The following is a 25,037-nucleotide window of genomic DNA, read 5'->3' on the forward strand; positions in this document are numbered from 1 at the left end:
TAATCTCCCTGCTTTAGCAACACTTAATGATTTCCAGCTGAAAATAGCCCACAACTGAAAAAACCCAGTCTTTGAAATGATATGAAAGTTTTGTTTGGCCTGTATTGGTTCACCCACACGTAGCGGTCACTTTTTGATGCTGTAGCCATCAGACGATGAAGATCCAAATGCTGAACCATCGTCCCTGATTGTGCCATTATAAGAAAGGACATATGTGGTATGCTCATTTTGAAGAGATGGCGAAAAACCTTTACCAGCAGCTGCTACTCTGCTTCTCTCTGTCGGATGATATTCTCCGTGGAACAATGGATGTCCCCCAGTCAATCTGGTGCCCCAGCCATTCCAAACCACAATATATATTAATCTCAACATATTTGCCTTGTCTTATGAAGGCATTTTTTTCACAAACAAAATGCTTTGCTGTTGTTTTTTCAGTGCAGGGTGACCACACCATTTCAAATTTTATTTGAATAATATTTGAATAACAGGCAGTCCTGTATTGGAAAGTTTTTAATGTTTGATGTTTTATTATGTTTTTATATATGTTGTAAGCCGCCCAGAGTGGCTGGGGAAATCCAGCCAGATGATGGGGTATCATCATCATCATCATCATCATCACATAGGGTAACTACCAAGACTTAGCCTTGTTTCCAGCTATTTTACATGCACTAAGATTATGACCTCAAAAATGTCTCTCTGCTTCTTGAGATATTCATCGGTGGATCTCCTCTGGAGGTTTCGCCAAATAAGGTGAGTCAAATGCTTACTAGGGAGAGAAGCTTGCCTAGCGCCTCCACTGTGGTCGCTGGGGCACAGGCTTTGCAGATATGCTTTTCATTCATTTTAGATATTTGGCACTTACAATTTCTCCGTATACTGGCTTTGTACAGGTTTAATGATGGTGTATGATGGGTTTACATTGGCTGTACTGTTGTTTTTAATATATGTCATGACCTTGTGCTATTTGATTGTATTTTTGTACTTTACTGGTTCATAGGTTTTGCAAATTGCCAGATATTTCCCCCATTCTTCCTTCATGTGTGGTGCCATGCATGTGGTCCTCAGTCCTTCTAGGTCCTGACAGGCCCCAGATCTGCAAGGTGGTATTCTCAATGTTCCTTCAGGCCATGTCTATGGATTGTTAACCTGTTGATGAGTGGTTTTAATATGTTGTAAATAACTCTGCCCAGGGTTGCAGTATCTTTGGAGAAAGGATCACCAGAACTCTGCAGAATGTCCTTTCATGCATTTTCAAGCCCATTATAGCTTCTGTATAACACATGGACAAGACGTCTGTGTCACTTCTTGCAACAGAAAGGTAATGCACACTCTTGCATTAATGGACTAGCCTACCTATCTGCTTATCTGTTGGAAGTGCCCTGATCCCTGCTTCTTATATTGGGATTTTTGAAATAACTGTCATTTGCTCTAATTTATATTATTTTGATTCATTGGTTTCATTGACTAATGTGTTACTGCTACTGCAATGTTCCTGAAGGAGATGCTGTTGTGACAGTAAACCTGTCCATTTAAAACTGGTTTTGGGTTGTGTTTTTTTAAATAAAGATATATATATATATAAGCAAACAGAGTTGTTTGTAATCCTTAGGCTGTGTCATAAAGGTCAGACAACAATAAGCTGGCAAAAAAGCAAGCAGGTTCTCTGAGATCACACGGTCTTTGCATGACCCTACGTGGTTTCTAAAGAATTTCCACTCCATGTCCTCTAAAGCCTTGAAGTCATTCTGTGAACATTTGAACGCCTCTGAGGGACTGCCATGCTACTTATCAGGTCAACAGTCCCTGGGAGGTTTCTCACTGGATTCTAGGTCAAACAGATGCAATGGGCAAAAAAAAGAGAGAGTCTGCTTCTCTTGCTCTCTCTTTAAAAGGGCCTGTGATAAAAATGGCCTAGGACTTGGGAGAGTGATGTGGGTGGGTGGGTGTGAAATAACTCACATTCAAACACATCTGAACTTATGAACCCACACATCACACTTTGGTACAGAAATCAGGCAAGTTCAGAGTAGAGGCATTCTGTGTATCCACTCCAGGAATTGATCATGTTTTCCTGTTTCAGGCTGTGTGGATATTCAGCTAAAATAATTCCGATAGTACTAGCAGCAATCATGCCAATATGTGTGTGTGCAAGGCAAGTGTGGATGAAAGGGAAATTTCCTTTCCAGTGCCATCTCGTTTCCTTCCACACATTAGAATGCGTTTGTCCTTTATTTAAACCTCACTCTTCACTTTCATTACCCATTTGAACAAGGCGCTGATTTCCGTGCTTTCGTTTTCCTGCTCATCATTGCTGTGATTGCTATTATGACTGTTATTTAGGATGGCTGGCTTACTTTCAGCATGTTAGAGCACATCTGTCCGTGGCAAACATTCAAGCATGTGGATTGCTTTCACCCCTTCTTCTTCAAAGCATGATTTGGATAATGTTTAAATCAAGGGCTGTAATCATTTACTCTGGAGAAGGTCTACCGAAGTCAACAAACTGGCTGTGTTTTGGAAGAGGCAGGTCTGCCCAGGCTGAAAGTAAGCAGAAAGCATCTGTAGAGAGATAAACAGGGGCCACAATCCAAGGGAGACTTGGGCGGTCTTAAATATAAAGGGGTTCCAATGCACTTAACTGCACTGGATCTTGGCTATGCATGTTTCATATCCAGTCCTCTACAGACAATACACAATTTGGTTCTTTAAAATGATATTATGGATTGCCCCTTCACATCAATAGAGAAACGCCCATCTGGTGACTTCAGTGGGAGTCAGACTCAGGCCTACGGGGAACACCTATTTATGAGTCGAAAGTTATCCAGGCTACTACCCTTGAGCTACTTGGGAGCAAGCCTTATTGAACTGAGTGGAGCTTGCTGGGGAGCAAATGGACCCGAGATCGTGCTGTTGCATTCTCGTTGTGCTGAAGCACTTGAGTTAAATTGATTTATAAATGTAGGCAAGGGCACGATGTGCACTGCTGCACCGGGGGGTAGGTGGGGGGGCGAGTGTGTTAGTCGCCCCCCCAGTGCCTCACATATATGTTTTGAGCGTATAAGACCGTAGCAGCAACAGCAGTCAATGCAGTTTCCTCGACAATCGCGGCGGGGCTTCATTACCCGAGCACGTTTCCTAGCCTGCAAGTCGCCAGGAGGAATGGAAACGCCAGAAGAAACCGCCAGCTCTCTCCCTCCCCGGAAAAGATGCGCACAACAACGCTGCGTGAGCGCGGCCGGATTATAAAGTCCAGGGAAATACAGTACAAGCGCATCTATATAAAGCACGTATGAGTCAGAGAGCTAGTGGAAGAGGGAAGCAGCATAAACAGTGGATCAGGTGGCCGCTTCTGTCTCTTTGCAACCTCCACGGTAGCTGCTGTTTCTCTCCCTGTGTGCGTGTGCGTGTGTAACTTTACCAGAAGTGGTGCCATTGATCTCTTTTCTCCTCGCGCTCTGCATCCTCCGTAGGGAAGAGAACAAACCTCCCTGCCTGCGGGCTCCGTTTCCTGCAGGATGGCACCGTCAGCTCGCGGTTGCCGGCTGCTGCTGCCGCTTGGCTGCTGCTGCCTGCGAGGAGGAGGAGGAGAAGCGCCAAGAACAGCGCCGGCTGCTTGGAGAGAGGGAAGGAGAAGCGGCGGCGAATGAAATAAATAAAAGGGCGACCCGGGCAGAGGCAGCCGCGGCGGTGCTGTTCGCTCTTGTGTGCAAATTGCCCGCTCCGAACCCCTCCCCGTGGGGGAGGCTGGGCTGGGTTGACACACGGGAGGAGCAGAGAGGGGGGGGAGAGAAAGAGAGAGAGAAAGAAGGAGGGGGGAGGCAAAAGAGCCAGAAAAGGGAGCCCGTCCCCGCCCTCGTCCCTCCCCCCCGCGGCCGCGATTGGCTCCTCCCGCCCCTCGCCCGGGCTGCGAGGCCGCCTCCCTCTCCAGCTAAAGCGGCCAGTGTGCGAGCAGGAGCGAGCCAGAAGGGAGCATGGTCTCGACGCCGCAACCAGCTGCCTCCGTCTGCCCGAGTCGCGCCCGCTCCGCCAGCCTCTCGCGCGCTCCCTCCCCGCGCCGCCTCGCGCCTGCCCTCCGGAGGGGCTGAGGGGGCAGCCCCGGAGGCGGCGGCGGCGGCAGCAGCGGCGGTGGTGCGGGGCTTTGCGGTAGGGGGGGAGGGCGGAGAGGCTGCGATGCCGAAGCCGCCTCCCCCTCCTCCTCCTTCTCCCCCTCCTCCTCCCGCTGTTTCTGTGCATCCTCCTTCTCCGCCTGCCTGAAGAAGGTGGGGGGGAGGACGAAGAAGAAGAAGAAGAGGAGCAAGAACAAGAAGAACCCAGAAGAAGCAGCAGCAGCCGCTTTCGCGCGCCAAGGACGCGCGTAATTACGCGCCGGCGCCGGGGCCCCCTCGCCTCTCCCGCGCGCGCACCGCCCAGAGGGGAAAGGTAAGAGCCAATGTGGGGCGGCGGGGGGGGGAAGGAGGGGGAGCTCGCGACGCAAGGTAGAGGGAGGACCGCGGAGCGAGGCTCCTAGGTGGCGTCTGGTGGCCCCCGCCGCTGTTTGTGGTGGTGGCACCGCCTGGAGTAAGTCGCCTCGGGTGGGTTGAGCGGCGGGCGAAGGCGAATCCCCCCTCGCGCCTGCGCTCGCCGCCTGCCTGGGAAAACTTCCTGCTTGGGTGTTTTGTGTGTGTGTGTGAGGTGCAAGACCAGCTTCGGTAGCGCGGGGGTGCTCTGAGGTAACCGGAGGGGGTGAGGTGCGGGGAGAGAGGCAGCCACCCACCCTGCTTCCTCCGCCCGCGTCGGTCACTCTCTCCCAGCACCACCAGCACCTTTCTCTCTTCGCCAGGGTTAAAAGGCACCTTTCCTCACCCCACCGAGCATGAGTTCCAAAGGTGGTTGACTTCTCTCTCTTCTGAATGGAGGAGCAGGGAACCACGCAGTGTGTCATATATATTTTTTCCTCTGGCACTGCGTGTGTATTTTTATTTTTTAATTTGGTAAATAATAAAACAAGGCTCTGTTTCGTAGATGGCTTTCCTCGTTTAAAAGCACACACCACTGCAAAATCATCCATCATCACCAGAAGGCAGAGGCTATCTTTAATTAAAACTGTCCGGAAAGGAATAAAAAATGACAGTCGCCTACCTCGGAATGAAATCTGCAGGGATCTTGGTGCAGGTCTGGCATCCCTGGCTGACTTTTCTTAGTTTGTTTCAAAATGCGTTGACCCTCACGGGGGAAACACAGCTTGAATAGATTGGGTAACTTCTAGGTGTGTTAGTCTCTGCTGCTGCATCCCCTTAACCAGTCTCTGCTACTCATTGTCAAGCCTCCAACCGCTACCCCCCAAATATATCCTGTCTGCCTAATGTAGGTTGTCAGGTTTCTGGGCAGCAGCTGAATTGTAGAGTGCCTTGTAGCCTTTTGGCAGAATATAAATAGTTCTATACTGAAGGTGTGTCCAGGAACCATTTATAGTGTACAGTCCTAGGCATGGCTTTCAGGAAGTTCTATTGAACCAGATGAGACTTACCTAAGCCTATGCATGTTTACTTTCAAATAACACATCTCTGTTGACTGGAAGACTTGATTCTGTTGTATCGGCTGTGGTTTTCATGAGCTATAGTTTCTCTTCTTCCTTCTCTCCATCACCCTGTTCCACATTTAATTCTCCTGCCTTGTTTTTATGATGGGTAAAGGATTTGGTGTTTGTGTAATAGTGCAAACAGTTACGTTTTGGGATAATGATTGATTGCATACATTTTAAAGATTTGCTCCATGTGCATTTTGAAAAGTGCGACTGACCTCTAAAATCTACTGTTGTGATCAAGGCTGTTGTTTATGTCCACATTTACCTGGGACCAAGTCCCGTTGAATTCAAGACCTGTTATAGGATTATGCTGTTAAAAGGTTAATAAAGCCTAAGTGAATATAGATATCATTGATACTTATTGAAGCCCTTAAGTTATAGACGAATCAATATAAAGTTTAAAAGTTTGTCGGGGGAGGGGAGAGGAAAAAAGCAAATTGTTATTGAGAAATTGTGTTAATATTGTTAGTGTACATTTCACCAGAAATCATTTTGGGAGTCTCCTCTGCCAAATCAATCAGATTGCCGATAGCAGCACTACACTACCATCTTTTAAGTTTCAACAAATTGTTAAATTATGCCCCCCCCTTCATATATATGATTGTATGAGAGAAGCATTACTATGTTCCTCCTATTCCTTTTAAAAAAGGCATCTGTGGCACTCTGTTACAACTGGATTAAGCTGGTAATGGCATTTACTTCACAAAGTGAAGTACAACCATGTTTTAGCCTTATTCAACAGTTTGAAACTTTAGTTATTCACAGTGGGCTACCTACTCTTATTTGAATGAGTAACAAGGTTTTATTCTTCTCTGTATAACCTGCCCCTCACTGTGGCTGTCTGCGGAAGGGTTTTTCCCAGCTTGCAATGAAGCATCGCTTATATAAGTGAAATAACTATCAGTGCATGTAGTTACTACCATGTTTCATGGGATTGTTATTATTTTAATGTAAACTTGGTGCTTTGGACTACACCTTCAGAGGATGGGGAGTTAGGTTATTGCAGTCAACATAATGAATCTGGACAAATGGTTCTTTTCTACAACTTTTGTCTAAGCTATTAGATTCATAGTGGTGTTTGATCCTTATTTGAAGAGGATTAAGTTAAAACGAGCACTTTGTATAGACAGCTTCACGGAGAACTCAAATCTCTTCTATGTAGATTTGAGTGAACTGATGTGGCTTGAAAGTTTCCTATGCTCCCAAGTTTTCAGTGTTAACTGGTCTTGTGAAGCGTAAGAAGTATGTTCACAGTGCTTGGAGCAACAGAACCCAAGAACAAACGTTCAGTGTGAATTATTGCTGGAATAGAATATTTTATGGTTGTCATGGCTACAAATAGAGCAATGGTTGCTGGTTTTCACCTAAATGCAGTAGTGGAAAAGGGGGTAGAATTCAAGTTCTTTTGTTACTTTTAATTATATCTCTGATGAATGATAGCCAAACTTCAGGTGCCCAATAAATGCAAAACATTGAATCTGGTTTCAAGTCGTCCCCCCCTTTTTCAAACCCTTAACGTTCCAAAACTGGAGAAGGTAAAGCGTTCTTTTTTGTTTGCTAGATTCATCCCGCTTATCCTACAGTAACGGGACTTGAGGGAAGCAGAAGAGCATCCAGCCGAGCCCTCCGTACACAATAGCCAAGATAAACTGGAGCACTCTCTGCTACAGGTGGTTAAGAAGGGGAAAATAATACACAGCATGCTAAGATTGCATCCCGGATGAGAGTGTTGGGTGAGAGATGGATGTCTACAACAGTGTGACTGATGTAAGGGGATGTGTTTCGATACTTTATAGGTTTCATTCGCTGAGTGGCTTCATAGTGCCCTGATGTACATGTGCAGTGCATTTTTAGTGCGTGGATAGAGTGGTTGGGGATAGTCGCTTGTTCAAGAGGGAGATGTTGGACCGATGGGGTGGATGGTGAATTTGTGTGCGTTGGTGGATGTGCTTGAGGTATGGGGAATAGAATGGGATGACTTAAATTGGATGAATAGTGGGTACCACATGCTTTATGTTCATGTTTTAGGGAAATTGGTTGGGTGTAGATGGAAGAGAAAAATCTAGATGTGATGTGGATTTCTTACTGAGGCAAGTGCTTTGTATTGTGAGCTAGGATGGCAAGAGGGGGGATCCCTGACTCTTAAGATGTTTTCAACTTCTGTGTTTTACTTTTGGGGATGGGGACTTTGCTGTTTTAGTCTGCACTGTGGTTTTTCAGTTGTATTGCTTGTTCTCACTCCATGTATTGCGGCTGTTATTTTTTTTATAAATGACTTAGAGGCTGTTGTAGGAGTAAGAAGTAACTACATTAAATACAGTAGGGTGAAAAGCTGCAACTGACCTTAGCAGCAAGCAGCTGAAAACGTGTGTGGAACCATGCTAAGAGCAGTTTTGTTGCTTTGGAAATATGTGGACATACTGATGGTGGTGGTTTCCTCCCCTTTCTTTCAGCATTTAACATGTGTTGAAGAACAGCACACCCAAGCAGTGTCTTTATTGCCTACAGTTTAGTAACACTGCTGCCATCTGTTCTTGGACATCTGCTTGCACTGAAAAACTTGCCTAATTCTAGATTGTGTTTCTTGACCGTAGTTGCTCTCTAGGATGCTGATTCTCTTGGGTCCATGGCACCAACTCTAGGCATGTGTTTGGTCACTTGTGGTTCAGCCTTGTCCTATTATTGCGTCCCTCCCCTTCCTTTTAATGACTTTATTCCTAATATCTAGAAATTAAGGAGACAGTTCTTTCTAATCAAAGAACCAGGTTCACATGTCTGCCAGAGTGCTGGTTCCGATTGCTCAAAACTTCCATATCAATCCTTCCTGAACTGAATCCTGTGAATTGAAATAAAGTTGTTGGGTATTTTTATTTTACTATTAAGTCTGCTACTTTATTTTACTTTCCATTCACAATATTTCATTAAATCAATTGTCTTAAGAACAGGATGTAGAAAAACAGAAAACTTAATAAAGTTGAGAATCTGAACTCCTCAGAATGAGGAGGCAAGTCAGCAAATCTTATTCTTCTGTCTCCCACTCTTTCTATTTAGGCACTTATTTGCATATATTGCAAAGGCTATGGAATACATTAAGAAAAGATGTTCTGAATCCCATTAAAATGTTAAGGCTGTAAGGTGTAAAATGATAATATAAATATGCCTGGTGCTAGTCCAAAGAGAAAGATCCGAAAGTTGCTTGCCATTTTTGGGTAGTCACTGAAAGAACCCCTCAGTAACGCTGCCCTTCTGGTCAGAATATGGAACTTGCATGCTACTGTCAAGAAGGTGCTTTTTTGTTTTAGTGGGCTTGGGAAACGAAGCGGTATCTTAGAATCATTAGGAGAGGCCAGCCCATTTGGGACTCAAAACAGTGAATTGTGCAGTTAAAGAAATGAGTGTGGAAATGTGTCTGAATGTTCTCTCCATATCCAAAGTTGGCTACTATTTCCTATCTTCCTGAAGACATCAGCAAGGATGTCTCTGGGAAAAGTTTAGTTGAGCACTGAGCTTGTGTGTGAAAATACAGCGGAAACCACTCTGAGCTTCAAACTAGGGATGACCTGTGTATGGCTTTTGCTCTTTAGTGCTTTTTCTAGTCAATAATTTTTGGGGGTTTGCATATTTCTTGAGCTGCTCTAAATTTTTATTGGTTGGAGTTACAACCTTGCATTGTTCTGCTTTATTGTGTGCTTGTAGTGTTTTTGTGTGTTCTTTTGCTTTCTTGTAAACTTCCCTGGGATTCTCAGTTGTATATTAAAGGGTGGGAATACAAGCTTTATTTTTTATTTTCAAAAATCAAGATACAAATTTGCCAAGTTTTTTAATACAAAAAAGTTGCGTGTTGCCTGCTTTTTACATCAGTTTACCTCTAGCTTCTAAACACTAAGATCAAGTTACCAGGACTTGTTTTCGTTGCCTTTTGTTTATAAAACAAAAGGCAAACATAAGGAGGCCTACAGGCTACAGATGACAACATACTGTTTGGATGAAGCAAATCCAGATAAGAGAAACTTAAATGCCTTTTGCCATAGTTAGGATGGCCTGAAATGGCTGGTAGTGGAGAGTCATTAATGTTGCATGATTGGAAAACAGTAACTTGTGACGAGGAAAGAAATTGCCAGTGTGTGTCTTAGCTCTCTTTGTATACTAGAAGGCATTTGATCTCTCCGCAAGCACAGTCTGAATAAAAAGAACGACTAGCAAACTTGGGTACACTATTCCACGACAAATCACCTCCCTTCTGCGGTTCCGACCCTCCCTTCCTACATTCTGGAAATAATTCAGACTTGTAATAAGTCTGAGTAATAATAAATATATCAATCTAACTTCCAGTGAAATGTAGGCGGTTTTGCTGTTGGAAATATTTACTTCAAGTCAGGAAAACATCTGAAGTATTACATTAAGAGCTGTCAGGTAATTGGACACCCCTTAGGCTACATTGGCAGAAATCTCACTAGTAGTGACTCACTCTGTTGGTGATGCAAGAAGAAGGAAGGTACACCTGGTACATATAATATGTTGCTTCCTTTGTATTGTTTTAGTCTATGTTTTTTGTTTGCCTTAATCTTGGTTTCTGAAACATCTTCTTAGTCTTAAACACGTACATATGGTGTTGAACTATATTCCCATATTGTGCGGTTTGTCAGATGGCCACCAGAAGTCACTCCTTTTGGTGGTGAAAATACCTGTTTTACAGGATTGGAAAGACCACCCCCTCTGTATCAATGTACAGAATACCTGGGTGCACTTTTTGGTTCGTGAGTGTGCCTCTTACTGCCCGCTTCTTCCTGTTTCATCTATTCAGCATGCATTGCCAATATAGGGACACAATTTTGAATATTTGGTCACAATGTACTGCTGAAGAATCAGCAGTTTAAATATATGCTCTGCTGTATGTGTGCTTCACCAAATGTTGTGATGGCCTCTTAATATGTGATAAGCTTGTTTATTTTTATTTTTAATAATAACCCTGACCAACACCCTTTCCCCTTCCCTTTTAATTCGATTATATGTGTCTTTGTTAGTATAATGAAAGTTGTTGTAAAACTTAAATTATTCAATACAAAAGTATAAATTTTTAATAATTGTCAAGCACAGACAAACATACGGCTTCAAGAGTGCAGACACTGCAGATTTCAAGAGATGTACCTAATCTTGTTGAGTTGGGCTTCAATCATATCTCTATTGATATTTTTGAATCCTACAAGAGACTCATTATCAGTGTTCACTCTAACAAACATGATTAGCATCGCAATGCAGCCTGTAAAAACCACCCTTGACTTAGGTAATTTAAGAGCTTGGCTCTCGGGGTCTTTAGTGATCAGTAATTAACAGAGGAGCATAGTCTGATTTTCAAGGAGATATGCCTTTTCACACCTTGCTACAAGATTTTGTGATGGTTTTTTTTGGGGGGGTGGACAGACGGACTGATGTTCTATACTGGTGGATTTGAAAATAGCAGCATGCCATAAACTGAAATAAAAGCTTCCTTTCACTCCAGTATTTCATCTTGCTGGCTCCTTAATGACAGCATTGAATGCATAAAACTCAAATGTCATCATACTGTATCTTAGCAGGCGTAACTATATGGCGCATCCAAAAGAAATAAATTCTACAAAAGAGTAATGAACGTTTTTTAAAGCTATGTTATGCTAACTTGCTGTAATGCTAAAATGAACACAGCTGTTCTGATTCACTGAACATGCGTGTTTAATGACTGGTATGTTAAAAAAAAAATGCACCAAAATCTTCACAATTCATTTCTGCAAGTACTTCTGTCTCTCTTTATTGAATAATTCATGTCAAATTGAGATATTTCAGAATCACCTGGGTTGTTGTTTTTTTTTTGGGGGGGGGTAATCTGACCATCAAGGACATTGCATTACTTTAAAAAAGTATTGGAAGCAGAGCATACCTTCTTCATGCCTCTGAGAGACCAGTAGAAAAACAAGCATCCAGAATAATAAATGAATGTATGGGCTATTCTTGTTTCTCTCCTTCCACATACACCGCCCATTTCTAGGAACTAAATCTGCCTTAAACTTGTTGTTTCCCCATAATTTGAAAGGCATGTGCTTCTGCACAAGAGAGCTTCCTCTATAGGACAATATCGTTAAATTAAAAAAAAAAAATCATTTCTGAAATAAGTATAGGATGTGCTGCAGCCTTGTCACCAAAGTTACTTGGATTTCAAGCTCTGTGCGTGTATACTCAGAAGTAAACCCAATTATGTTCAGTAGTGTTTACTCCCAGGTAAGATAACCCTTGTGGTCCTTTCCAACTCTACGATTCTATAATTTTTGTTTCATTTGTGAACATTTATGTTCATCCAGATCGCAATAATTTGTTGTTAAGGATAGTTTTTATTCTGTGTCTGCTAGAGAAGCCTTATGCCTTTTCATTTTGTTTTGATGTATTTTAAATACTGCATGGCTGCTTTTTGCTTTGCGTTTGTAAGCCATCTAAATTTATTGATGGGTGGTCATAGACATCTTCATAAATAATTTTGCATAGAAGGACTGGAAGCTGCAGACTTTGTATTCCTGTTTGATAAAGGAAGGGGAGAGTTGGTCTTGGATTCCTAAGTTTACACAACACCGTTGCAAGTATCATAGGCTATCAAGCTCAGTAATCTATCGCTATTTGACAGTCGTATATATTTGGCTGCTGTATAACTCAAGATTTATAAATAATGTTCAGCTTAAAGGAAGGTAGGAGATTAATTTAGATAAGCTCTAAAGTCTCTGACACATTGGGTGGCTTACCCTAATAAGAACTGCACTGTTGTACCCAGAAACACAACCCACCTCCCTGTAGAAACAGACATACCACCTTAACAGAGCAAACCTGCAGAACATTGAAGTAAGTAATGTGTGTAAAGGACCCCTGACAACTAAGTCCTGTCGCGAACGACTCTGAGGTTGCGGCGCTCATCTCGCTTTACTGGCCGAGGGAGCCGACGTTTGTCTGCAGACAGTTTTTCCTGGTCATGTGGCCAGCATGACTAAGCCGCTTCTGGTGAAACCAGAGCAGTGCACGGAAATGCCCACCGGAGTGGTACCTATTTATCTACTTGCACTTTGACGTGCTTTTGAACTGCTAGGTTGGCAGCAGCTGGGACCGAGGAATGTGAGCTCACCCCGTTGCGGGGATTCGAACTGCTGACCTTCTGATTGGTAAGCCCAAGGCTCAGTGGTTTAGACCATAGCACCACCTGCGTCCCAGTAATGTATATACAACACAGCAAAAAGTTATTTTTGACTTGTCAAATTGTCAGCTCCCCCTGCTCCCCCATTATCTTGTTTAAGTCAGACACAGGTTGCTTGGCTTTTACAGATTGTAATACATTACAACAAAATTTATCTTGTGATGGAAGTTGGTGTAAGACTTGTTTTCTGCTTTGTTTTCAGGGCGCTGAATAAGTATTCAAACTGCTTCTACTTTATAAGTTGTCTGTCTTCACCAGGGGTCAGCAAACTTTTTCAGCGGGGGGCCGGTCCACTGTCCCTCAGGCCTTGTGGGGATGACAACTATATTTTGGAAAAAAATATGAACGAATTCCTGTGCCCCACAAATAACCCAGAGATGCATTTTAAATAAAAGGGCACATTCTACTCATGTAAAAACATGCTGATTCCCGGACTGTCCACAGACCAGATTTAGAAGGCGATTGGGCTGGATCTGGCCCCCCGGGCCTTAGTTTGCCTACCCATGGTCTTCACCCTTAAGTGAATGTATAAGTTCCTCCTCAGAATGTATAAGTTCCTCCTCAGAGAGAGAAGGCAGACATCACTAATTCAAAAGGCTAAATATTTACTTGCTGACTTCTAATACAGCTAGAACGGAATGCCAAAAGTCTTAAAACCCTGTTGCTGCAGCTGTACTTGAAGAAACTCAGCAGGCAATAAAATATGCAGGAAGGTATCATCTGTCAGACATTGCGTTAGTAGGTTAGGATCTGTGCTAAACCTGTTCCAGTCCCCAGACACTGACAACAGACAAAACTGCCTATGTGTGAAAACGTGTGAATCCCTTTTGATAGTTTTTTATTTTCTCAACAGAGGTTTCAGCCTGGAGTTTCACTTGGTCTGAACATTTTGATTAGAGCTGAGCATGGTATTTGACATGTGGACCCCACAAATGGCCCTCGTATATAACAGCCAGTGGTTAGGAATAATGGAAGATGTAGTTCAGGAAACCTGGAAGGACCCCCCACCCCAAATTGTTTTGAAGGAGCTTTACAATGCCCCCAAAGGTTTAGCATCATCTTTACAATGTTTCATGGTGATTTTGTGGTCATTGTGGGGAAGAAAAACAGCCCCGTGGGAATATTCTTTTGTGGTTTGGCCTACTAGTGAAGCCTCTCAGGAATAATAATAATAATAATAATAATAATAATAATAATAATAATAATAATAATAATAATAATAATATATTTATACCCCGCCCATCTGGCTGGGTTTCCCCAGCTACTCTGGGCAGCTTCCAACAGAACACTAAAACACAATCACCTATTAAACATTAAAAGCTTCCCCTAAACAGGACTGCCTTCAGATGTCTTCTAAAGGTTTGGTAGTTATTTTTCTGTTTGACATCTGATGGGAGGGCGTTCCACAGGACAGGTGCCACTACCGAGAAGGCCCTCTGCCTGGTTTCCTGTAACTTGGCTTCTCGTAGCGAGGGAACCGCCAGAAGGTCCTCGGCACTGGACCTCAGTGTCCGGGCAGAACGATGGGGGTGGAGACGCTCCTTCAGGTATACTGGGCCAAGGCCGTTTAGGGCTTCAAAGGTCAGCACCAACACTTTGAACTGTGCTCGGAAACGTACTGGGAGCCAGTGTTGGTCTTTCAAGACTGGTGTTATGTGGTTTCAGCGGCCGCTAGCTGCCGCATTCTGGATTAGTTGTCATTTCCGGGTCACCTTCAAAGGCAGCCCCACATACAGCGCATTGCAGTAGTCCAAGCGAGAGATAACCAGAGCATGCTAAAAGTTAAATCCTGGTGTTGATTGCCCTAACAGTTCTTGGAGCTCCTATTGCTATTCATAAAAGGACAGAATGGTTGCAATTTTGTTTCTACCTCACCAGCCTCCCGGTACAATATTCAAGGTTCCTAAGACATGTGAGAATGATTAAAAATACTTATGCATCTTTGCCTTTCAATAATGGCTCAGAACTTTGTGTAAAGGCTGTCATTGTAATTACTGGCCTTGGAATAGATTTTTTTCTTTTTTTTAGAAAAATGTTCCAGTACACATGAGTTTCACATACACATTGCCCAAGCACATTATGCAGTTTAAATCTGTTGAAATAAATAGATTCATATCCAACTCTGTCAAGTGTCCTGGATAATCTCAGAAAGCAACAATTAGTATTTTTTCAAAGTTAAATAGCTTTGTCTATTTCCTTAACTTTTAAAATGCAGTTTTTATGATTATGTGGACAAATCTGATCTTTTCATGAAAAGTAGTCTTTTCATGAACAGAACAAGTTTTCACCTGAAGAATGCGCAAGCCATTATTTTTCAGAGGCAAACTGATGGTATGTGGTGCAGAGAAATAGAAGCGGTTTTCCTCAAATGTGTAAAATGAAGGGCTGCATTTTGGAGCTGTAGAAGCTTCTGGAGAAGGATTAAAGCTCATGGCTTGTTCTAAGTTTTAGTTTCCAGTTTGTCTGAAGTCTGAAATTTTGGTTTGCATGTTACATCTGAATCAGGCAATGGTGTGCTTACTTGCATGTTCCTCAGTACTATTTAATCTACTACTGGCATTTTATTGATGGACAAGAAAAACACTGGGTTGCTTAGAGTTAAATCCCTGCATGCAATTTAAACCTTTTTGATACTTGTTAGTATTAAGGGACCCAACTATCTGAAACACAGAAATGAAATGTAGGCAAAAGGGTAAGCATATAAAAAGAGTAAAGGAATGGCATCCATAATCTTTGTCATACTCAGTAATCATAAATGGAATCCTGTTGTGTTTAACCAAAATACACAAATTGTTTACAGCCTGTATAATACTCCTTAATGGAAACAGGCCCACAACCACCCACATCATAGCAATTCTGTGAAATAGAATAGATGAATGATTAATCAGTCCCTTCGTGTGAACCTTTAGGGAGCAAACTGGTTGACCCGGGACTATACTGTTTCTGCTTCTTGAGCAGCAAAGTGTTACTGGATTAACTTTTTTCTGCTGAACAAAAGTTGGGTTTATTCATAACAGCAGTTATGTTCTGCAATGTTGCCCTGCCAAAGGAGTGTCTCTCCCTGTTCTGTATAGTGCACCTTTCTTCACAATGCATCAGGGATCCAATTGTGTTGCCCTCCTGTAGTTTAAATAAGAATTGGACATTGTGGAACGCTTAATTGCAGATTTCATACGGTCCAATGGATGGATAATGCAATTTAATATACACATAATAATGTAATATACACATTTATCAATATGAACAATTGTCATGTGGACTGATTTCTAAGAATGATCATTATGTTAGGCATAAGTGAAGTGTGTGCACTGTACAATTCATAATGATGAATTTTTCTGGTCTTCTTCTACGCAGTCTTAGTTTTACCCTAGCAGGGAGGAACCACATTAGCAAAGATAGCAGGCTGCAGAAGTGGTATACCTTTGAGGACCAGATGCTGAGGACAAACGGAGATAGCCATCAAATGCTTTCATTGGGTCTTTGATTTGGGCTTGTTCAGCGCAGAGTGTTGTAAGCCTAGGGGATGCTCACCAGACATCTGTTGGCGATGTGGTTGTCCCATCGTCTGGTTTCGTGTGGTGGTGCCTCACTTCCAGAAGGGAATTTTCACTCAGACTGATGTGATCTTATACACTTCCCATCACATCAATAGGGTGTAGCTCTATGTAGCTGGAACATGTCAAAGGCAGGATGAAGACTGAATACAAGCCAATCAAAGAAAATGTTGCTTTGATTGGGTTGTATTCAGTGTAGTGCTAAGGTTCCTTCAGCACCCCTGAGGGCCCTCTAACTCTGTTCTGGGTTTCCTCTTGACCCTCTAGAGCACATGTGGAGGTGACACAGGATGTTGCGGGGTGGGGAAGAGGAGAGAATTCCTGTTGTGCGGGTGTGAGTCTTTGTGGCTTCCATCCACTAGTGCAATGATTTAGTTGATTATGGTTCATTATTATTATTTGTTTGTCTGTCTGTCTGTTTCCCCTCTCTTTCCTCCCACAGGAGCTCAGGGCAGCAAACATCAAAGTGCCAAGACAGCACACCCATTTTTTTTTAAAGAAAACAAATTAAGTAAAATCTTGTTGCTGGTTCTGCCCCTGTTTGTTGGAAAGTCCTCTCCTAGTGGAGACAAGTGTCTAAGGACACCATGCTCTCTGCTCCTAAGCTCCCACAAATCCTCAATGAAATATTGATACCATAAAATAATTGGAGTTTCCAGTGAGCCATCATGAGCTAACCTATGGCGAAAGCATTTGTTTTTCCAGTCCTCAACTTTGACTAAAGACTATTGGCTGGTTTGGAGCAGTGCTGTGCCATCAGATCACAGAAAGTTACAGTAAAGAATAGCAGGTAATTTTGGCCAAAATGGAAAAGGGGTCTCCTGAATTTCTGTGGAATTACTAGAACCATATATGGGTTCTTCTGAAATCAAACTGTGCCAGAATCTAAAGGGCTTTCTGCAGTATGAAGAACGTCTTCTACACTCTGGCAGGGTAGACAACGTTTGTGGTTCAAATTTCTGCTAAATGTGGTGCAATTTATATCCAGTGATTTTTTTTAAAAAAGTATTTAAAACTTGCACTCCTGGTCTTAGTGCTGGCATCCTATAAATGACAGGTTAGTTGAAGCTAATATAGCTCTTGCCGCAGTATTCTCCTGACCCTAAAATATAAAGGTGACTTCCATGAAAAATGTTTGTGCTTCTTTTCTGGTGCAAAGCACTCTCCAAGCTAGCTATAAACAGATTTAAACAGTATAGAATAAAGATGTGTCAACAGCCCAATCACAAAATTAAAAGCAGCAGCTTAAAAGCTCAGCAGTATGTTTTAAAAGCTAACGGAGATGGGATTGTGTGTGTACAGTGGGAGAAGTGGGAGACAGCACTATATGGGTCACCAGTGGAAATATCCTTTTTCTAGTGTCTACCAGTCTAGACCTGAACAGTGTACCTACAAGCTCTGAGGCTGATGTTGAGATGTAATGTCTTTTTAAACAATATTGTAATACTATTGGCCATAGTACCATTTTGTGTGTGTGTTGAGGGGAGATTTCCCCTTAAAAATTTTCAGTTTCCCTCCTCTACAAGGCTGTGAGGAATCTTCTAGGCAGCTGATTACCTTGATGTCTTGCAGCTGTGAGTACTACAAACTAGTTTCTGTTACCGACAGTATTTCTTTTCTTATTGTGCTGTTATATTTCATTTAAAAGGGTTCTGTTTTTGAGGGATGGTCTTACCTACAAATATATTTTTCATAAACTCTTAAGAAACATGTGGATCTGAAAAGAGCAAACATATATATATATATGTGTGTGTGTGATAGTGTCAAGTAACAGTGTCTAGCTTCTTAACCATTCTTATAGAATTTCTAGCACATTCTTTACATGCCTACTCAGAAATTAGTCTAAGTTCAATGAGAATTATTCCTGGGTATGTGGGTATAGGCTTGAAAAACTTGATTTCCTCTCCCATATTGGTTGTGCTAAAGATCGGATTTCTCAAAAAAAAATTCCCCTTGATTTACGCACTACTGGGTGGCTAAGCGCTAAATGTGGAGAGGCGAAGCTTTATTCTTTTGCCTCTAAAATTGTGCAGCTGTATATGCTGGAGTTATTATTCCAACGTATTAGAATATGCTATATGCTCCTCTTTAGCGCTCTTGAATAGAGGCACCAATTCAGGAATCTTGCTGTGTAGGAGACTGGAATTTGCAAATGAAAATTCATCCAACTAGGAAAGCCGCTGAATATCAAGTAAATACTCTGCAGTGAGGGGGGCATTGTATATAAAGAAACTTTTCTTTTTTTAACCCTTAAGACACACACCCCCCACGGGTCTCTTCCTTATTTTATACCACTTGTTGGCTGGGATCCAAATAACTTGTTCTGCATGCCTAAGGAGGTGTCGGGCTCATGTTTCTGTTACTTGAACTCTTCTTCAAGAAACACATGGCCTTTTGCTTTTGGAACTGAGAGCACTTCTGAAAGCAAGTTGAGATAATTGCCTGGTGTGCCGGTCTCTCTCTGTGTGTATGCTCTATTCCGAGACTTCAAGGATGGGAGAAGTCAGATAATCCACTGTCTTTTGGCATTCCTAAAGTAGCTCTTCACATTCTGGCAGTGAAGTTCAGTTTTCATAACACTATTATAGAAGGCATTTTGTTCATTTTCTAGTATAGTGGTCAACAGCATAGTACCCATGAGTGCCTGTGTGTCTGCTGCAGTAAGTCCTATGTTACCTGCAAAAGGTCTCTGTTAACATTCCTTCAGAAACACATAGTGGTATTTCTACTCAGTTTCTGCTTGGACTGGCTCTGCATCTCCTACAGTGAATGTGCTCTCTTAAAAATATCTGCTTTCATTGTATGCCAGGACAGGACATCCAGTGTCTCTTCATTCTGGACACAGAACAGGTGCGAACAGCTTCTCTCTGTGGGCAAACATGGCAGTGGCTGATTTAGGTGCCCCCCCCCCCATTGATGGGTATGTTCATGTATGATTTTGTGGCCATTTAGATGGGATGGGGGGGTGGGAACGGGGTACCCCTTGGTGTTTTTGTTGACTCTCTTCAGATGGTAGTTATTTTATCATTATTTATATGTGTTTTGCAGGGATGCGGATGGCGCTGTGGGTTAAACCACAGAGCCTAGGACTTGCCGATCAGAAAGTCGGCGGTTCGAATCCCCGCGACGGGGTGAGCTCCCGTTGCTCGGTTCCTGCTCCTGGCAACCTAGCAGTTCGAAAGCACGTCAAAGTGCAAGTAGATAAATAGGTACCACTCCGACGGGAAGGTAAATGGCGTTTCCATGCGCTTCCATGCCAGAAGCGGCTTAGTCATGCTGGCCACATGACCTGGAAGGTGTACGCCTGCTCCCTCTGCCAGTAAAACGAGATGAGCGCCACAACCCCAGAGTCAGCCAGGACTGGACCTAATGGTCAGGGGTCCCTTTACCTTTATATGTGTTTTGCACATTTCTCTTAGAGATGGAGTGCATTTGGTAGAATCTTCTCTAGGGTACCCTGAACTGACCCTTTGTGGTTAAAGAATCTAATGATGCCAGAAGATGTCTGTACAGCTTGAAAATGGGCAGCAAGAGGCAATGCTGTTTCTTCTCCTTTGGACCATTAATAAGGCTATCTCCCATCAACCACCATGATTGCCTCTCTGCCAAATGAATGGTTCCTTGCTTCTCTACCTGTTGGGAGACTCAGCTTTTTACTCCTTTAGCCACTGAACACAACTGCACTGTACAGAACACTTATCCACACACTAATACAGTCACACACAGTAAACCCCAAAGAACAGTATAACTTCTTATCAGCTGATCCGATCAGCAGATAAGCCACTAAAAGCCTCTAATAGTGCTAATCCGCTAATCCTTCAATGGACTTGCTTCGCAAGACGAAAAAAACCGCTAGACGAAGAGAATCACAGAACGGATTCTTTTCGTCTTGCGAGGCACCACTGTATAATACTTTCATAATAGGCCTGCTAACTAGCGATAATGCTACATCCTGGCTTCCTTTATATCTCCTACTTCACTGTGGACAAGTGTTCTGAGAGCATCACTATGGCAGCCTAATACTGAAAATATTTTGTTTAGCTAGAGCCCTAGTCATTGTTTTCAGAATACAGGTGCTGCTATGATGGCTTCTGTTAGTACTGAGACAAGATAAAATAATTGAAGTAGTTGTGTGTACACACACCTTGTTTGTTTTCAGGCAGTGCCCTGAAAGTAATTTTTAATTGCTGTGGAGATGCTAGCTCTCTTAAGTACAAGCGACTAAGATCTGTTTCAGACTAGTGTGTTGTTCATGATGTAGGTTGCTCTAACAGAAGCATTTAAAGATGTCATGTGCTCCTCATTTTAATATGGCTTTAAATAATGAATTGAAAATTTTCTTAAAAAACAAAACAAATTTGTTGGAGCCGGGCTGATTTGCTTCTCCAAAAATATTTCTAACTAAAATCTTTGTTGTCCTGTTTTTAAGTAGCTTTCTTGCTTTGTTTTTTAAAAGCACCAATTTAAATGAGATGTTGATTGCTTCTGACATTCTGAAATGCAGCTTCAAAGTGAGTGACAATTGTAAATTTTAATCTGCAGAAGGAAGGCATTTCCTCTTGAAGTGTCCAAATTAGGCTTTCGCTATGCTCTCCTATTTCTGTGAAGGCTTTATTCCTCCCCCCCCCTCATGGGGACAGTCGTCATGTTGATGGTGTATAGTTGATTGGCTCCTTAATATATAGGAATCTTGGTAATCTTTGTACTCCTGATGTTGTCTTCTTAACAATTCAAACTATCTCCAAAAGTAATTTGTGGGGTAACTAATAAAGCCAATCTACAGTAAATTTGGTTTAAGCCAATTTATTCCAACTCTTAAGAGTTGTTTGACAGCTCCACAGCACCACAAGAGGTGGTGGACTCTCTTGGAAGTTTTTAAGCAGAGGTTGGATGGCCACCTGTCATGTTTGATCTAGCTGAGATTCCTGCACTGTAGGGATTGGACTAGATGGCCCTCAGAATTCCTTCCAACTCTACAGTTCTGTGATTCCATGTCTTATGAAGACATAGGTTGCTTAAGGCCAGGCACCCCCAAACTTGCCCCCCCAGCTGTTTTGGGACTACAACTCCCATCATCCCTAGCTAACAGGACCCAGTGGTCAGGGATTATGGGAGTTGTAGTCCAAAAACAGCTGGAGGGTCGAGTTTGGGGGTGCCTGCTTTAGGTGCTTAACACCTGCGTAGAAATAGTAGCTACTGATTTGAAGGTGGAGGGGAGCTGAGAAGAGTATTTTGTGGGGTTTTTTCTGTCTTTTGGTTTAAAGCAAAATAAAATTCATTTTGCTAGATGGTAGCAAGGGCATATGCCCCCCCCCACCCCAGCTTAAAAGGCCGAGCTGCCGCTTAGGGAAGAGGCTCCATTCTCGTGGCGATTTCCTTGTCCTGGTATACATATTGCAACTTGCAATCAATATTCTAAAATAGGAAACAGCCATAATTCAGTGGTAGTGTGTTCGCTTTGCATGCAGATCCCAGATTCAATCTTAATTTTCAAGGGTAGTGGAGTTAGACTTCTTTCTGCAGGAGCCATGCTGAATTAACTATATTTCCCCCCCTAGAGGTTGCATCCAGACTTGAGCCCTTCTATGGAGGAGGGGAGCTTTTCTTCATTTCCCCCTTCCTCCCCAGACCCCAGTTCTACCTTCCAATGCTCTTGATGTATGGAAATAAGCATGGGAGGTGCTGCAGTGGCAATTGTTTTCCCCACTGGATCAAAATACCTCATGAACAGAACAAGAATTTCAGTCTATGGAGGGCAAAGTCTGGATTCGAACTCATATGTTAAATAATACCAGTAATTCCCTCTGCAAGTTTGCCTGGGACATAAGTTAAGCTGACAAGGCTGTCAGTTCCTGGCCTATTATAAGAGTTCGCCCCAACCTTGGATTTCACCTTAAATGTTGTTATATTTGGCTTCTTTCCAGTCCCCTGGTAAAGAAGCCTATCACTAAAATTTATTCATTTTAATTAAAGGATCAGCTTTAAAAACTACTCTTGGCGGATGCCATATGGTCACATTGGTTTCTTGTAAATCTCAGCCTGTCCCTTTTCATCTCTGCTAAAAATTAAGCTATTAACTTAAGTAGGTATGTATCCCACGGTTTGTTTGTTTTGGCACCTTGAGGAATGTAGTTTGTGACTTTTTCTTTTTTAAACATATCCCCCTCTCAGCTGAAAATGTTACTATGGCTTCTTGTTTACCGGCATGTATTAGAAATAAGACTTCAGGTGAAGATTGAATTGATACGGTAGAACAACTGAATACATAACAGCCCCTTATTAACTTTGGGAAGCGTTGGCAAATTAAAAACATAAAAGTACTAAGCATCATGTAGAAAGGAGTTAAATGAAGCGTGTTTGTTTATACCGAACCTTGCTGGTATGAAAGCAACACTGAAACTGCAGTGTGAGCATCAGGCAGCACAATGGTGTGCTATGCCTATATATTTTGATGTGAATGTCTGTGTGCACATACCTGACTGTCTGGAGGAAAGCTTTACACACATATAAAGCACTCATTTGCACTTATAAAGCACTCAATAAATGCATAACCATAGCAGTATTTTCATGCTGTGTTTAATTACCATTTGGCAAATGGCTGGCTGTGTTATATTCAGTTATTTCATAGCAGTGTAAACAGAGAATCAGTAGTATGGACTAAATTGATCGATTTGTGCATTTGTCTACAACTTGGGTATGCAACATGGTTTTCTTTCCAATAAATATATGACCATCTGTATAAATTGGTATATGGCATTGGCTGATATGCCTCTGTATTTGTGTGCTGGCTTCAACTTTTTGTAGCAATAAGAGCTGCCACATTTTTGGGGGGTGGGCTATTGGGAGCATATTTCACTTTGCTGGAATCTGACAGGGAGAAACTGGACGCTGATCTCTCCTGTTGGTAAGGCGAGTATTGCTCATTATTGTTGTTGCAACAAAGTGGGGCCCAGTCCTGCTGTTTACTAACTCCCAAGTTTAGTAGAAAGCGTCTGTAGAGATAATAGCAGTAGGCACCCTAAAAGCATGACGACTCCAATCATTTAAGCCTAGACTGGGAGAGATTTTAATAAATAGGCCTGGTATATGTAACCAGGCCCCCTCTAGTGGCTGGCTTCTGTGACTGGTCTCTTCTATCCCGTTGTTACCTTGGTAGGTGATGGACATAAAATCATTGTGGGGTGTCCCTTTGAATCCACAAGACACCTCATAATTTTAAAGTGGTGGTCAAAATGTATTACGATTAGCTTTATGATAAAACGAGATATGCAGTGAAATAGGCATCGGCTGAATCTTCTGTTCAGCTCATGAAGGCTTGACTTTGTTCCTCTGAAAACTTAGTAGGCTTGGATTTTCAAAGGTGGCCTGCAAGTTGCATTAGAAAGTGTTTGGAGCCCTATTTAGTCTGGTTTCAATGTGAGGAGGGGAAGAAGCCCCCCAAAACCTGCAATATCTTGAATTTTTGGGCCCTATGAAGTATACCATGAAGACTTTGGGACCTGGGCTAGTGATAGACATTGCCATATTCTAAACATAATCTGATGGGAATTTCTAATACACATACAAAGACTTCTTTCCCCCTTTAGTTGGGCTTTGATTTCTGCTTGTCACTTCAGGTCCTGGTTGTTTGTTCTGAGTCAGGGTCATGCTGACAGGCCTGACTGTTCAGAACACATGCTAAGCAACTAGCTGGATTTCAGTAAATGAAACAATTGTATAGCTCTGGAGAAATAAATCACATTAGAAAAATTACCCCCTATTTTGGAAAATTACCTTGTGAAAACGTCTGAACATTATCTTAAATTACCTATGATCTGCCCCCCCCCCCAAGCAATGATTGTTGTATTATCATTTTGAGAACCAGCTGGATGTTCATACAAAACCTTTCAGGCTGTGGAGATTCGGCTGGCTAAAAGCACAACCACCTATTCACAATCACCTTTCCTTTGTCCTGCATCCGGGAGTGCACAAACTGTGAACCTGATTCTTAAAAGGGGCAGTGCAACCCCATTCAAATGGGACCACATCTTTCTTGCCTGTTTGGAAAGTCTGTTAACTAAGAAATCTTCTGTCTTGTCTGGCTTCAGGTTACCTGACCATCAGCCGCTTGTGACCAAGTGAAGATGCCCGGGTGCCAGGATGACACCTGATGTCTCCACCATCTGGAGGATCCTTGGATCTTGACTGTTTTCACACACTAGCAACACATCCTATAGAATTCCATCCACTGTCTTTCATATGAGCAATGAGAACGAATTCCAAGAACTAAAAAGTCGTATTGAAAAATACGACTTTTGAGCCATCTCGCCTAAAAAATGGCACCTGGGCATTCCATTTTGGTGACTGTGATGCGGGTGGAACTGTGGGTTAAACCACAGAGCCTAGGAATTGCCGATCAGAAGGTCGGCTGTTCGGATCCCCGCGATGGGGTGAGCTCCCGTTGCTCGGTCCCTGCTCCTGCCAACCTAGCAGTTCCAAAGCACGCCAAAGTGCAAGTAGATAAATAGGTACCGCTCCAGCAGGAAGGTAAATGGCGTTTCTGTGCGCTGCTCTGGTTCGCCAGAAACGGCTTGGTCATGCTGGCCACATGACCCAGAAGCTGTACGCCGGCCCCCTCAGCCAATAAAGCGAGATGAGCGGCGCAACCCCAGAGTCGGCCGCGACTGGACCTAATGGTCAGGGGTCCCTTTACCTTTACTTAACCCTGATTTAA

The 25,037-nt window shown here is 42.8% G+C and overlaps 1 protein-coding gene across 2 annotated transcripts in view; it reads left to right on the forward strand.

The window, feature by feature from the left end:
• Positions 1–3,926: 3,926 nt before the first annotated feature.
• KLHL29 (kelch like family member 29) overlaps positions 3,927–25,037 on the forward strand; it is a 424,682-nt gene continuing 403,571 nt past the window's right edge. Inside the window, exon 1 of one of the 2 annotated variants that reach the window (XM_083495560.1) lies at positions 3,927–4,419. The gene's annotated coding sequence lies outside the window, so the exon portion shown is untranslated. Of the gene's footprint in view, positions 4,420–4,706; positions 5,152–25,037 lie in introns of those variants that run through there. The other variant, XM_083495561.1, reaches the window with a different exon arrangement.

Source organism: Podarcis liolepis, assembly GCF_965112155.1.
Source record: "Podarcis liolepis genome assembly, chromosome: 3".
NCBI classification, from domain to species: Eukaryota; Metazoa; Chordata; class Lepidosauria; order Squamata; family Lacertidae; genus Podarcis; species Podarcis liolepis.